This window comes from Bidens hawaiensis, unplaced genomic scaffold, assembly GCF_021521415.1.
Source record: "Bidens hawaiensis isolate Kalapana, Puna unplaced genomic scaffold, B.hawaiensis_p1.1 tig00027332_1, whole genome shotgun sequence".
In the NCBI taxonomy this organism is placed as follows: domain Eukaryota; kingdom Viridiplantae; phylum Streptophyta; class Magnoliopsida; order Asterales; family Asteraceae; genus Bidens; species Bidens hawaiensis.
In genome coordinates this window covers 23,841-39,632 of record NW_027494422.1, presented here as the reverse complement: position 1 = coordinate 39,632, position 15,792 = coordinate 23,841, and the positions used below count along the sequence as shown (strand labels likewise).

The 15,792-nt window shown below is 39.8% G+C and overlaps 1 pseudogene; it reads right to left on the bottom strand.

Moving 5' to 3' along the window:
* Positions 1-12,423: 12,423 nt before the first annotated feature.
* On the bottom strand, positions 12,424-14,411 carry LOC143575276 (PR5-like receptor kinase pseudogene; annotated as a pseudogene).
* Positions 14,412-15,792: the final 1,381 nt, after the last annotated feature.

Sequence of the window (15,792 nt, the reverse complement as noted above, 5' to 3'; positions counted from 1 at the left end):
GCGGAAGCATAGAAATAGCGAACACGCTCAAAGAAGCATGTTTGCAAAGCTAGAATAGAGCCCTCAACAATATCACGTGACACCTTTCGGTCTCAAAAAATTGTCATCCTCGCGAATTTAACCAACAATTCCTTCAAAAGGAAGGATATTAAAAAAAATACACTTGACATCCCTTTAGTCTAAATTACTTCACGTTGTGTTGGAATCTCAAACACAAAACCAACGGTGTCACGTCGTCAAAAGTATTTGGAATGCTAGAAAGAACTCTCCCCTCTCCCCAACGTCATATAACACCTTGCAATAAAAAATCGTCGTCGTCACACGTCTAACCAACAATTCCCTAAAAATGGGGGAGGCGTGAAAAATGTAACTACAAATCACTTTTTAAACCATGCCACGCAATTTTTGAACGGAAGACACAAAAAATAAAGTATACAGACACAAAACTAACGTATACAGACAAAGAAACCAAAAGTGTTTGGAAATGTAGAATGAACCCTCCACGACGCTACATAACAGCCTGCAATCTCGGAAACTTGTCATCATAACCTGTTTATCCAATATTTTTATATATTTCATAATATCAATAGAAATCACTTTAGTTTAAAACCATGCCACTTAGTGACTTAGTGTTGGAATCAAAGACACAACATATAACGAACACACGCAGAAAAACCAAAAGTGTCTGAAAATCTAGAACAGAACCTTCCACAACGACATTTGAAATCTTAAAAAAATAATCATCCTCGCGCGTCTAACCAACAATTCCCTCAAAAGGAGGGACATTTTGAAAAATATAGACATAATTCACTCTAACTTTCATTTGTACCACATCACACAGCGTGAATTGAAAACATCAAATAGCGAATACACTCTTTAAGCCAAAAGTGTTTGGAAAGCTAGAACGCACCTTACACAACGTCACATAACGCCCCGCAATCTTAGAAACTTGTCACTATCACGTGTTCAACCAACGTTATTCATAAAAGGAAGGGCATTTATTCAAAATATCACTAGAAATCACTTTTTGTATCAATCAACGTCACCTGGTGTTATAATCAAACACATAAAACCAACAAGCACGTTAAATTAACCAAAAGTGATTCGAAAACTAGAGAGTAATCTTACAAGCGTCACATGACACCTTGCAATATCAAAATACTATCATTGTCATGTACTAGAGCATTTAACGGATGATCGTCTTAAAAAGAAAGATATTTTTTAATATCACTAGAAATCACTTTTTCATTAATACTCAGGTCAAGTTGTGTAGAAATTTGAAATACTAAAATAGTGAGCAAGCTCAAAGAAGCTAAACGACTTTCAGACTTTCAGTAGCTAAAAGATAACCCTCTACATTGTCACATACAGAGATGAACAAATTCAATACTGATACTAAGTTTTGAGTTTTCGGTACCGAACCTAACATTTCGGTACCAATATTTTCGGTATCGATGCTGGTACGGTACAATCTCATCCCTGGTCATTTACCATCTTGCATTCCTAAAAAACAGTCATCCTCACATAACAAGGAAAACCTTTAAAAACATCACTAGAAATCACTTCTGGTTAAATCCACGTCATCAGTTTTTATATTATTATTTTATAATTATGTAATTATTATGATTTTAAAATTGACAAATTATATTTTAACTATCTCACATTTTTACTTTAATATGCCCAACCGAGAATATTCCTGTTAGTCCCACCTTTTATTTTTTTTCTCATTAGATCCCTATTAAAAAAAATGCTTAACGCCGTTAAGTATTGTCCAAATTGAAATTGGTGTTTTAGGGTTTTTAACCGAAAGGAGAATACAAGTCCAGTAATGTAAAATTTATTTCAAAACGATGTTCCATACTGTTTGATTTTTCTTAATTGAAAGTTTAAACACCTAAATTGAAGAACCACTACGTTGTCTGGAGCACTGTTTCAAGATAGGTTTAACATCAATCGATTTTATCTTTTTTTCCGATCAAAAGAACCAAAACATTAGTTTGAAAATCGGATAAAACTTAAAAGTTTTTTAACAAAGGTCTAACGAGATTTTTTATTTAAAAGGTGGGACCTCAAACAAGAATATTTTCATTTGATATTTTTATCGATCAATGAAATAAAATGTGGAATTAATAGAATTTAATTTGCCTAAAAAATTTTAAACCCCAAAGTACATTAAATTTCTATTTATTTCTATTTTATGTTCTTGATTATGAAATATTTAACATAATTTTTTAGATGCATATATATATATATATACACACACGATAGGGTCAAGTTATTCTATGAATGAGAACAAAAATGAGAAATATGAGAAGGATTTGTAGTCATACTAAAAAACCTCTAAAAAATTAAAAATAAATATATAAATAATCATAACTCAAAATTAAAAAAAAAACGAAAAAAGAAAAAACACAAAAATGTTTCCACCATCTTTCTCGTTCTCATAAAAAACAATGGTAAGTGAAAAAAGTTGTATATTTTGTTTATCGTTGTGTTTTGTGTTTATTTTCGTCATTGATTGTGTCTTTTTTCCTTGACATTTTGTCTTTTTTCTTTATATTGTGTTATATTACTCAACGTTGTGCTATATTTTATTCGGTTGTGTTATATTTTGCGATATATTGTGTTTTGTTTTAGTTATAATTGTGTGTTTTGTTCATTTTCGTTATTGTGTCTTTGATCTCGGCATTATGTATTTTCGCCATTTTTTTTTATTTTTATGTACTTTTTTTGAACGGGAATGACGGCGGAAACATTTTAGTTTTTAAATTTTTTTCGTTTTTTATTTATATTTTGAGTTATGATTTTTTTATTATTTTTTTTAATTTACTTTGAAGAGGTTTTTGTGTGGTCACAAATCATTCTCACATTTCTCAGTTTTTTCTCACTTTGTATTTTAACTTTACCCTAGGGATGAGCAAATTCGGTACATGTACCGATTGGTACTGGTACCGAAATCGGTACCAAAGTTTTGAGTTTTGAGATCGGTACGATACCTGTATTCCCGAATTTTACCTTCAATACCGGTACCGTCCTGGTACCGATGGACTGTACTGGTACCAAGAATTGGTGATTTTCGGGATCGGTATTTTCGATACCGATACGCTACCGAGCTCATTCCTACTTTACCCATATATGATTTTAAAGGCTTATTACAATTTTAGTCTCCACTATTCGCTTGCTGATTCCACTTTTAGTCAATGAAGATAACTAACGTTATATTTTCTTTTAAACTTTTATGAGGTCACCAGTATACCGGTCTTACAATTTTGTTCCCAAATTTATAGATATTATTGATCTATATTCAATAACAAAAATATTACATACCCGGTTTCATATGTGTCGTGTATTGTTACTTTTTACTCATTGGGTATAACCTTGTTATGGTATTATGTGATTAACATTTAACTATTTAAATGCAATTACTCGAAACTCGATCTTAAACTTACTTTTAAATGACTTGAAATATCAAATACTGAACAACGCTTACAACTTTATAATTTTAATAAATTCAAATTATATTATTTAAACCTATATATTAGTTATATAAGATCATATAATATACTAGGTTAAAGTGCGGGTTAAAATGTACAGTTAATAAGACTATTCTCGCTTAATATCATACATGTTTCAAACCTATGAAAATATTTAGAATCATTTGTCTACCAATTTCTTATCCATGACATTACTCGTGTTGAGTATTTCAGTTTCAAGTTTTGCTTTTTTTTTTTGTCCTCAATCAGTTAAAGTACTTCTGAATAATAAAAGGAGGCCTATAAAGCCAAATATATATGTTATTATTAGTGTTATCTTTTTACTCACATGTAATATGCTAACTAAAATCGGTTAAAATCATGCCTTTCAAAAAATCAATAATAATAATAGTGATAATGCCGAAGGTACTTGTAGAAACAAAGAGCCGGCAGACAAGGCCAAATATATGAGATCTATTAGGAAAAGCAGTGAAGAAACACTAAGTAACCCCGGGCAGATTATGGATAATCTGGGGGCTAGATAATGTTTCCCACGAAGGTTAGGTCCAGCAGAGTAAGTTGTACTTCAGGGAACCTGCAAAACAGACACCGTAAGCTCGTCACTGAGAAGGGGGGGGGTTCCTCCTTGTGACCACCCTCCGGCGTGAGAATCAGTCTATATTGCTCTTTGAATATAAAAGTATATGAATACTATAAGAGCAGTTATCAAGTAAGTTATACGAGATTGTAGATGATCTTACCATTCCAAGATATTGGAGTATTTATAGCCGAAGGTAGGTTTTCTAGAAGGTACAGCCGGCTGAATAGTATTCCTGTTCAACCAACAGTGGATTACGCACAGGCCATACTGGTTGGTGGGTAGGTTACAGCCAACAGTAATAAAGTCGGCTGCACTATTCCACCAACTGTAGACCATGCACGTCCTACTGACTGTGGATTGTACGCAGGCCATGCTGGTTGGTGAATAGGTTACGGCCAACAGTAATACTATTCCACCAACTGTAGGCTGCGCCTGCTCCACAGTGAGAGTTGGTGAGTAGGCAGCGGCTAATAGTGACAAACAGTACTAGAGGGTGCTCCTCCTCGCACTGTTGTCGGTGAGCTGTCACCCTGTGATTGGCTCATGGGCTGTTCTGGTCAGATCGTCTGTCCTATCCATACCTTGGTAGGTATGGTACAAAAGATCTTTCAGAATCAGACTGGCTCATTTGGGCGGGATTGTTCCCGCCTTGCTCATGCCTTCACGTGACTGCTGAAGTAGCTAATCTTGTACGTGTAGCCTTGCTGTCTGCGGGTAGCCTTCCCTGATGGCTTGTATCCGCAACTGCGGGAACAGGCGGGGTACTTCACCATTGGGAGGCTTTCCCTGCGTGTACAGCTTGCGTACTGCGCGTAAGATTCTATGAGCATGGTGGGTCCTGCGGGAGCAGATGGCCTTTGCGCAGACAACCCTGTTCAAGGTGAGTCTTGCGGGACCAACTGGTCTCTGCTGGGACCTACCTCTTCAAGTCCCCCCAGTCCAATGTTCTTCTCATGCGTGTTTAATAAAGTGAGGTGAACTTTTGGACTTAAGCAAAGGGTTTTGAAAAGGGTTTTGTAAGGTTTTCCATGGGAAGTCCTTGTCACTTGCAGAAATGCCCGAGTTTCCTGCTTGGTCTCTGGGTATGATGCGGGTAGGTCTGTAACCTCCTCGCAAGTCAGGAGCGTTGAGTCCCAGTTGTATGTATTTTCCATGAGGTTTTGGTAGTTTTGAACATAGTGATCAATTATGTTAAGACCACCAATTCCATCTTGGAGCTTCAAACAACGTAGTTCTCGACGTTCCCGCTATGCGGGGATGTTACTTCCGTTTCCGCAAGCATTGCCCAGAAGATCCTTCTTGGTTTCAATTCCCAGCGGAGCGCTAGGTATGTGAAGGGTTTTGCCTTAACACTGTACCTGCGCTCGTCTTACGGTTACTTTACTTCCAAGGTATTCCTGGCGTCAATTCCCTGCGGGTGCCAGGTATGTGAAGGGTTTTGCCTTTACACTGTACCCGCACCCGTCTTATAGTTACTTGGTTGCCGGGGTACTTGGCTTCAATTCCCTGCGGGTGCTAGGTATGTGAAGGGTTCCGCCTTAACACTGTACCCGCAGCCGTCTTACGGTTACTTGTTTACCAAGGTTTTCCTGGCTTCAATTCCCTGCGGGTGCTAGGTATGTGAAGGGTTTTGCCTTAACACTGTACCCGCAGCCGTCTTACGGTTACTTGTTTGCCAAGGGGTAAGGGATATTTTCCCGCTTACTTTTTAATATTTTCGAATTTTGAATTTTGAAATTCGAAGAGTTGGTGAAAAGATAAGAACAGTCCAAACCTCTGAAACGTCGTGCGACAGTTTCTTCTGACTGTGTCAGGACGTGCAGGAAGTTATGGTGACGTGACAGAACATGGTCATTCCAGTCGTTTTTTCAGGCGCGTGGGCGTGATTTTTCAGGCGCGTGGCCGCGAAATTACTGGCACACGTCCTTTCAACAGCTGTTGCCAGCCTGCTTTTTGCCACGTGTCATAGTTTCATTGCACCTTTGATTTCTCTCTCCTCCGCATTAAATTCACCGCATTAATTGCGATTACTATATAAAGGGGGGGAGAGTTATCTGTAATTCACACTTTCACCTTTCTTCTTCTTCTTAGTGATTTCCGGCAAATACTCCCCTTTTCAGGCAAGCATTTTCCCGAAATCACTTTCTTCTTTCCACCATGTCTTCTCATGATACTGATGATCAGAAGACTGCTGGCGAGTGCCAGTGTTCTCTTCCTGTCGATCTGTACCAGTATATCGTCAGGAAGTTCATGCTCGAGTCTCTCGAGCCTGAGTTTCCTGAACCCCACCATACTGTGTACGATGCCCCTAGTGGCAAGATCGGGGTTTATGCTGCATTCTTTGTCTACGGAAACCTTAGGTTTCCGTTGACAAAGTTTGTGTACCGTGTCCTGGAGAGGCACGGTGTGCACCTGACAGAGGTGCACCCCATGGCCATTGCCAAGGTCCGGCACTTTGAGTGGGTGTGCCGGATACTGGGCCTTGAGCCCTTTGTTGACCGTCTGATGACCTTCTACACTTGGAGGTGCATCCAGGGGTGGTACACTCTTACAACCCGTATAAAGGGTTTAAAGATTTGTACCACCGAGCGGAGTCTTCGCTCATGGAGAAGAGAGTTCTTCTTCATATCCGCTCGCGCCGTCCCCATCGCCATGAAGTTTAAGAATGGCCAGGCGCTTCCGAACCTTCCCGCCCTTAACTATGAGGAGGCGGAATGGTTTTCGAAGATATCCCGGGTCCAGTCCCCGGTTTTCCGTTTTCCGGAGTCGGCGATGGTGATGCTGGGGATGAGCCGGGTGTGGAAGGCGGCGAATGCGGATAAGGTTCCGATCGTCCTTGAATATGGTTCGAACTCTACCCCTTATGGTATGTCTTGTTTCTTTTTTGCTGACTACGATTTTTCCTAACTTTCTTGTTGATTTCAGAGGGTAACGATCTTCAGTCGCTCCTGAATCCGCGGGAGGAAGATGGTCCTGCGCGGATGGGTACTCGTGCTCTGGACGAGAACGAGTTGCCCATCCTCGAGCAGACTGCGGGTCGGTTCGTGGAGGTTTACCCGCCAGGCCAAGAGATCCTGAGCCACCGACGGCCAGGTAAGCCTATCTTCTACCCTGAACCTCTCAAAGCTGTGCCTGCTGCTGGAGTTCATGACATTTCTTCTTCTGAGGAATCCGCAGAAGGTCCTCCACTGGTGCGGAAGAGAAAGGCTGCCGTCGCGAAGGGCAAGGAGAAGGTGGCCTCTACGGCCGACCCGGTAGTCCTATCTGACTCGGAGTCAGATAATGCAGAGGTGGCGGGGAAGCCCGGTGGTGAAGAGACCACCGCTCCGGAGGCTGCAGGTGTCACCTCCGAGGAGGCAGCGGCAACGACGGTTACCGGTGTCAAGAGGCCTGCTCCATCGGGTTCGCCCCCGCTCGTCCGTGCGTTCAAGCTCAAGAAACCCCGTAAGTGCCCCCATAATTCTTGTCTAGATTTGTTGTTTAAAATAAATTTTTCTAACACTTTTGCTTATGTAGGTGTGGATGTTGACGCATTCCAGGGTGGAGTTGGAGCAAGTATTCCCCCGCCAATGACGGTAGGCTCGGTCAGCCTTCCCGAGGCATCGACCCAGGCGTCTACGCCTGCTTCCGCTGGTTCCAGCCTTCCTGAGGCTGTTCCAGCTGAGAAGGTGTCTCCGCCGGCCGTGAGTGCGATTTTTACAGCATCTTTCACGGAGCCGGCGGTTACTGTTGCTGAGGAGGTGGCGCCAACCATGGCTACCACAGCAGCTGCCACTATACCTGCGCCACCGGCACCGACGGCCGGACCTTCAGGTATGCGCCAGGCTTCCCGCCGATCTATGCCACCTTCCCGTCTGCCTGACCTGTTGGATGGATTTCCTTTAGGTTCAGGTGATGGGTTTGGCGGCTATCGGCCTGTTATTGACCCTACAGGTACGTAGGGTTCTTTTTCCTTTACATATTTTTATCATCTTTTCCTAACTGCCTTTGTTTCTTTTGCAGTGTCGGATTCCAATGAAGTGTATGTTCCAAGATGGAACATACGCCGAGGAACAACCCTTCGCACCCCTGCGGAGTGCGTGGACTGGGCTCGCCACGCCGCTCCTCATGGTGCGTTGGGGGAAGCCATGGCTAGCTACCAAGAGGGTAGGCTAACCAATGAGCTTCGGGTTCTCCAGGCCCGAACGCAGCCCCGCGTCGAGCTGCTTTGTCGTGAAAACGACAAGTTAAAAGCAGCTCGCGCCAAAGATATATCTGAAGCGCGGGCTCTTCGGGAGGAGAACCGGCAGTTGGCCGCTGCCGCAGCCGAGAAGGAGAAGGCATTCAAGGCCCTTGAGGTTGAAGTCCAGGCGCGACTCGAGGCCCGCTCCAAGGCTGCCCAAGCTGTGAATGAACAGCTTCGGCTGGCCAAGGAGACTGCGCGAAACTCAACTGAGAGGGCTGCCAAGGCTGAAGCTGTTGCTGAGCCACTTCGCGAAGAGAATGAGCAGCTTAAATGCAAATTAAAGGCTCTTCAGCATGCTCATGACGCCTTGGCAATGGAAGATGCCAAGAAGCTGCAGGAGATCCTTGACCAGAGGGGGGTGCTTGACCGTACTGAAAGGAAACTCAAAAGCGTCGAAGAAGCTGCCGCCAAGGAAGTTCAACTTGCCAACCTTGATAAAAGCGGAGCCGAACGTGCTTGTAAAGAAAGTCAAGCTACCCTCCAATGGTTGCTTCGAGAAGCGTTGCCTCAGGTATCCTCTTTTTCTTTACGCTTTCTGCTCGTAATTAGAAAATGTTCTAACTTTATTCTTTTGTAGGTTGTGCGTCAGGTCCTTTCAGAGACCTCTTATGACGATGCGATGAGCGCAGCCCTCAACGCTTCTCATGAGGATGGGCAGAAGACTGGCTTCCTGCTTGGTCTAGGGTTTGCTGAGAGAGGCTTTCCGCCCTCCAACTTCCCTTTATTCAATGTTAACACTGAAGCTGCTTATGACCAAGCTGTGAACCAGTACGCTGCCTTCCCGCATCCAGTGGTGGAGAAGGTGAATGAAGCTGCTGCTGCTGATGATGGGCTAAACATCCTTAAGGCTTTCCTTGGGCAGCCGCGCTCTGATGGTGCTGGCCCAAGCGGAGGTGGCCCTGAAGCCTGATCCTGAAGATCCCTTCCCGCTGGTAGGATAGACTTAGCTTTGTATAGATTTCTTTTAGGCGGGTAGTTACCCAGCCATTCTTGTAAATGATTGTGAAATATTAATCTCTTTGCGTATAAGATTGTTATTTCCTTCCTTGGGTTCTTTGCTTTATAAACTTATGACTTGCATACTTAGTTTAAATTAGCAATTTCCCAAGTGTTTAGAATAAGAACCTTTGAACGTGGTTGATGATGGGCTAAAGTTTCGCCTCCTCCTTCGTGATTGTGCGGGTAAAACCGTCACTTGCACTTGGTAGGATGGCTAACCTTTACCCTCTATCTGACCTGCGTGTAGGTTTTTCAAAATTTCTAAGGCATTAAGTTAAACCTTTGAACGTGGTTGATAATGGACTAAAGTTTTTGCTTCCTCTTTCGTGATTGTGCGGGTGTAACCGTCACTTGCACTTAGAAGGATGGCTTTAACTTTAGACCTATATCTGACCTGCGTGTAGGTTTTTCTTATCCTTTTTTAAGTGTTCATAAGTTAACCTTTTAACGTGGTAGATGGTAAGTTAAGTTTGGCTTCCTTGAATGTGATTGTGCGGGTAAGACCGTCACTTGCACTTACAAGGATGGCTAAACTTTACCTACATCTGACCTGCGTGTAGGTTTTCCTTAGAACTTTTTTAACATTTTGGCGTTGTGTTTATGCGGGTATTGCCGCCTTCCACACGCAACTACTTCCTGTAAGGGAAGTTCATAGGTTACAAGCTATCAATACATCATGAAGGGAGAATCATTTCCATTAGAAGTGGCTCTAGGCCTTTTCTTTACAAGTTGGAATTGATCTACATATAACATTTGCGTAATTGAGCTCCATTCCATGTTCTAGGGATGGGAGTGCCATCGAGCCTTTCGAGCCGGTACGCGCCCTTTCCCAGAACCTCTTTGATAATGTATGGCCCCTCCCAAATCGGGGCCAACTTTCCTGGGCGTTGTTGGTTCGAAGCCTCGTTGTTACGCAGTATGTAGTCTCCTTCCTTGAAGTTGCAGAGTTTTACCCGCGTGTTGTAGTATTTTTGCATTTGTCGTTTGTAGTTTTCTTCACGCACGGCGGCTAAGTCTCTGCGCTCTTCGGCTAGCATAAGGTCTAACCGTCTTTCCGCATCATTGTCTTCTGGTTGGATTAAGACCCTTGGTGAGGGTAAACCGATTTCGACTGGGATCATGGCTTCAGTGCCATAAGTGAGACTGAACGGGGTTTCTCCCGTACTGGTCTTCTTCAGCGTTCTGTTTGCCCAAAGGACGTGTGGAAGTTCGTCCACCCAACCGGATCTATGTTCCAAGAGTCTTTTCTTTATGCCTTCGACGATGCTCTTATATATGAGATCATGGCTTCAGTGCCAAATATATGAGATCTATTAGGAAAAGCAGGTTGTTAAACTTAAACTTAAACTTTAAATATAAGTATAACCAAAATAAGTATAACCAAAATAAGAATATTTATAGGATCTTGTATTTACATTTTTTAACGTCCATACATAAAAAATTAACTAATTCAGAAAAATAAACTTCAAACAAAAAACTGAATCTAATATAATATAACATAAAATATATCAAATTATTGGTTATTGTTGTGTGTGATTAAAGATAATATAAAAAGGAAAATAAATAATAATAACATGATATTACAGTTTATACTACTGAGATAACAATAAGAAAAATCAGACTTTAATAATCTTACATTTTTGCAGTTGATCGATAATAATATCTAAGAATATTTTTGTCATCAGTCCCACCTTTATATTATTTTTTCTCATTGAACATCCATTAAAAAAAATTAACTCAATTAAGTTTTATTCGAATTTTAAATTAATGTTATATCAAATTATTGGTTATTTGTTGTGTGTGATTAAAAATAATAGAAAATAGGAAAAAAAAATTAATATCGTGAGATTATAGTTCTTTATTTATACTTCTAAGATAACAATAAGAAAAATTGGATTTTAATAGTCATTACGTTTTTACACAGTTGACTGATAATAATATCATCTGAGAATATTATAGCCATCACTCCCATCTTTTATACTATTTTTACTCATTGGGCATCCATTAAAAAACTTGACTTATTTAAGTTTTATCCGAATGTCAAACTAATTTTTAGGGCTTTTAACTAGAATGAGGATAAGAGTCGATTAATGTAAAAGTTTTCTTAAAACGGTACTCCAAATGACGAAACGAAACGGTACAGTTGCTTAATTAAAGATGTAATCAAGTTTTTTTTATTTCTTTGCAGTGTGGTAACAAATGAATGATGAGCCAACTCATCGAGTTGGGCTGTTGGGCCATCAAAAATGAAAAGATAAAGAAGATGAGGCCCACTAACTGGCCTACCAATGAATGGAATTAAAAGGAGGAAGATATTCCATACATTGAACAATGTTATGTCTACATAACATAGCTTGTTAGCATAGTATGCTAGTAAGTTACGTTAGGTTATACACTTTGTTATACTTTTTCCTTATTAAAAGAAACGTGTAATAGTGACCACATGCTACTCACGGATATAATACACTACTTTAGCTATCTAGTTTTTTTAAATTTTTAAATGACTTGAATGCGCTAAAACGAAACGGCATGTATCAATCACCACTCATACCTTACAGGGAAACACGCATATGAAGAAAAAAAATCACTACAATACTGCCAAATTTCATAATATAATCGTTCGTTTGTCATTCAGTTTAGAAAACTATGAAAAAAGTTACTAACAACGAATCATTAGTTTGAACTGAGTGGTTTTAATAAATGGAAAACGTATTAGTACTTTACTGGATTACTATTAAAACTTCAATATTATTTCATTATATCTTCCCTTTTAAACAATATAAAGAAATAAAGAGTTTATATAACTATCTAGCACATATTTCCAATACCGATTGAACCCATTAACGTGCAAATGTGCAATGGTCTCTTGCTTAGGTATTGTAAATCTAATCCGAGTTATGAAGCTACTGCACAATTAAACCTAAACGAACGTATTAGTACTTTACTGGATTACTATTAAAACTTCAATATTATTTCATTATATCTTCCCTTTTAAACAATATAAAGAAATAAAGAGTTTATATAACTATCTAGCACATATTTCCAATACCGATTGAACCCATTAACGTGCAAATGTGCAATGGTCTCTTGCTTAGGTATTGTAAATTTAATCCGAGTTATGAAGCTACTGCACAATTAAACCTAAACGAACGGCGACCACGCAATTGACCAAAAAAAATAACAAAGTGACCATCAACTGCATAAGTGCATCATCACATGTTAAACTATACAGAGATGAAAATTCAGGCTTCATTCACATAACATTAGCCTGTTAACCACTTAGACTATGTGTTATGGAGGTCAAAAAAAGCGAAAAATATATGAAAATATTAATGATTTGGTTAACTTAACATAGCAAAATAGAAGTATTAGCTTGTATATGCACACATTCTCTTAACATTCACAGGAGTTAATTAACATAGCAGTACTTAGATGACACAATCATTATAAATTAGTTTCAGGGGTAAACAATAAGAATGCAACTAATTATATGTAGAAGATAGATCACCTGATCTTTGCGGTGAAAACATGTAAGGTTTTGGAGGGATTTCCAATAACTCTAAGCTGCCTTCTAACATTTCCAACACCTTGGTGATCGCTGGACGGTTCAAGGGATTAGTTTGTATGCACCACAAACCCACAATAATCATCTTCCTTGCTAATTCGTTCTCTTCATTGCTCACAATCCCATGCAGTTCAAGTTGTTCTTCTGATTCAACTTTCTTATATATCCAATGTGGAAAATATATTTCACTTGTATTATCAACTTCAACCTCAACATTTCTCCTCCCTCCAACGATTTCTAGGATCATCATTCCGTAACTATAAACATCTGATTTGTGGGAGACTGGACCAAAGTTCCTAGAATATATTTCCGAAGCTATATACCCTGGTGTTCCTCGCATATGGGACATGGATATCATGCTTCTCGTTTCGGGGAATAGCTTAGCAAGTCCAAAGTCTGATATCTTAGGACAAAACTCTTGATCCAAAAGAATATTATGGGGCTTTATGTCGAAATGTAAGATCCGTGTGTTACAACCCCTATGCAAGTATTCTAAACCTCTAGCAATCCCAATAGCAATCTGGTGCAACTTTTCCCACCTAAGTTGACTAATACTTGAAGAGCCCCGACCATATATGAACTTCTCAAGGGATCTATTAGGCATGAAATCATAAATCAAAGCTCTTCGGCGACCCTCTAAACAAAATCCCACTAGATTGACAATATTAACATGGGAAGTCCTGCTAACACTAGCAACTTCATTAATGAAATCTTCACCATTACCTTTTGATTCACTTAAAATCTTCGCTGTCACTAGATTTCCATTGCTTAATGATCCTTAGTACACGGATCCAAAGCACCCTGGCCTAATTTAACTTCAAAGGAGTTTGTAATCTTCTGGATTTGTGAATAAGAGTACCTTTTTAGAGCGAGGAATTCATTATTTTTTATGAAAATCTCAGCATTGACATTGTGCTTCACTTTTTTTCTCCACCTAAGTATCCATATTAAGCCGAGTAAAATTACCCCAAAAAGGGGGATCATTATGATTACAAGAAGGACGAGCTTATGATGAAAGTTGTCATTAATATTGTTCTCCAGCAGAACTTTACAAAATTTCAATCCGGTAACGCTTCCACACAAACCTGGATTGCCTTGGAATACTTGTATGGATGAATTTTTGAAGATAGAAAATGATGTGGGAACTGGACCTACGAGCTCATTGTAAGAGAGATCGATATCAATCCCACTTGGCAATGATTTAAAGGCATTAGGAATTGAACCAGATAATTTGTTGTGAGAAAGATTCAAATATGCCAAAAATACTAAACTTTGAATTTCAGATGGTATCACACCCATAAGAGAATTCCAAGAGAAATCAAGTGTGGTAAGTTGCTCTAATTTACTAATATGAGATGGGATTTCTCCGGTGAGCTTGTTATCACTAAAATTCAAGTAATATATTTGTTTCCACTGACCAACATGCCTCGATATCGGCCCGTGCAATCTGTTTGAGGATAGATCAAGAACAAGGAGATTTTGAAGTGACCCAAGCTCTTGAGGTATAACACCTGAAAGTTTGTTATCTTGCAATAACAATTTTAGCATGCCTCTCACATTTCCAAGTTCCTTTGGAATCTCACAAGCCAAGTTATTTGAAGAAAGATTAAGTGTCCATAGTCGAGTAAAATTTCCAAATTGGGGTGGTATGCAACCACTGATGTTGTTATATTCCACCAACAAGGCTGTCAAGTTCTTGCATTTACTCCAGTTTGGAGACAACTGCCCATGTCAAGTAGATCTAAACTTGGATACACTCCGAAACTATCTGATATGTCTCCAGTAAATTGGTTAAAATCAAAATGACCTCTTATTAAGCTAGGGCAGTTCCTTATGCCTGTCGGTTTAGGACCTGTGAATCGATTATGACTTAGCGATAAATGTTGAAGCATTCTCCCATGGCGTAAATCTTCAGGCAAATGCCTAGACAATTGATTATTGTCCATTTCTAGATCAATCATGACTGGACTTGACAGTACTCCTTGTGGTATTGGACCTGATAAATTGTTCACACAAAGATACAAATTTGTAGGTCTCTCAGGTTTTTTAGTGACGAAGGTATAGGACCACTGAGTTGATTTTCGCTTATTGCCAAATCAGTAAGAGACCTCATATTCCCAAGTTCAGTGGGAATGGGTCCAGTCAGTTGGTTTTGGTACAAGTGTAGGAGAACTAAAGACTCCAAATTACCCAAATTACGACTGAGTTTATTTAGGGAGAAAAAGGATAAAAATGCCCCTCGCGTGAGGGGGCACGTTGATGGGTTTAACGACCAGACCTAATATAACACCCTTGGCAAACACAACATCGTCCCACTCTTAGGCTATCCCACATCGGCCGTGGACAAGAGAGATCCTTGGTTCATAAGTAAATGTCATGCCTCTTCAATTACCAACGCGTTTTGGGCAACCAAAAACAAATCCGTGAGCTATTCGTGGGCAGAGCGGACAATATTGGTGGTGCGATGGGCCGGATGTTACACCTAACGGGGTTAATAAATTCGGATTTAATTGCAAGTGAAATGAAACCGCAATGACGAAAATCGCAAAATTGAAATTATTGAACTAAAACCGTAGATTTGGACAAAACACAAGGATGAAAACCGCAGTTCACTCATTAATAAAAAAATACGCATTTAGAGAATATGTTACAAGACTGTATTATTCACGCTAGTTGGCGACATCGACTATAGGAATCCGTGTCGTATAGCAAACGACAACTTTGATTTAGAGCATCATAGGTTCCATTCCTCGAACGTATTAACGAGGAAAAAGAAAGATGGAATGAAAAGGTCGTTGAGGCTTTATTTTATCACCTTCTTCCTTGTGATCTTCCAAGCAATTAGCCACACACTGAAATACAAAATCATTTTGTATTAATATAAAGATGGTCTAATACTAATATTGACCCAAAGTCAACATAGTGAGAC